The 609-nt window shown below is 59.6% G+C and overlaps 1 long non-coding RNA gene across 1 annotated transcript in view; it reads left to right on the forward strand.

The window, feature by feature from the left end:
- The window catches only part of LOC114052683, a 4,191-nt gene that overhangs the window by 1,954 nt on the left and 1,628 nt on the right, over positions 1 to 609 (forward strand). The gene's annotated exons all lie outside the window — the stretch shown is intronic.

The raw sequence follows: 609 nt of genomic DNA on the forward strand, positions 1-609 counted from the left end.
CAGCACTAGGCCTATGTTGCAACAAGACCGCTCAATTCCCCACAATTTCCCAAATTTCAAGGGAAGCAAGTTTTCTCCTCTTTACCTCTGCTGACCCTGAGGGAGGCCTATTCTGAGCCAGCTACCTGCATCCCCGCACCAACCCGCAGCCTGGCCCCGGTGCTCACCTGGGAGACGTTGGGGGTGGTGGACGTGACTGATGGAGACACAGCCTTCCTTGGGTGGCTCCTTCCTGTGCTCAGGTGGGGGGAGGGAGGGGCAGGGAGAGGGGCAGCCCTTTCCAGAACCCACTCCTGTCCCCATTCTCCCTACCAGAGTGTTCTTCAAGTCTCTCCCCTCCCCTCTTCTCTCTTCCTTTCTCCCTTCACTCTCCTCCTCTCTTCCCTCGTGTCCCTTCCTCCCCCTTCTCTCCTCGTCCCCCCACGTCCCCCTCACCTCCTTCCCTCCCCTCTTCTCCTCTCCCCTGCTCCCCCCACATCCTCCTCCTGTCCAGTCCCCTCCCCTCTCTCCTCCTCTCCCCTCCCCTTCTTTCTCTGTCTCTCTCCCCCCTCTCTCTCTTCCCTCTCCATCCCTCTGTCTCTCTTACACACATCTCTCTCCATCCATCCA

Source organism: Vombatus ursinus, unplaced genomic scaffold (genome assembly GCF_900497805.2).
Source record: "Vombatus ursinus unplaced genomic scaffold, bare-nosed wombat genome assembly UNPS02014808.1, whole genome shotgun sequence".
NCBI classification, from domain to species: domain Eukaryota; kingdom Metazoa; phylum Chordata; class Mammalia; order Diprotodontia; family Vombatidae; genus Vombatus; species Vombatus ursinus.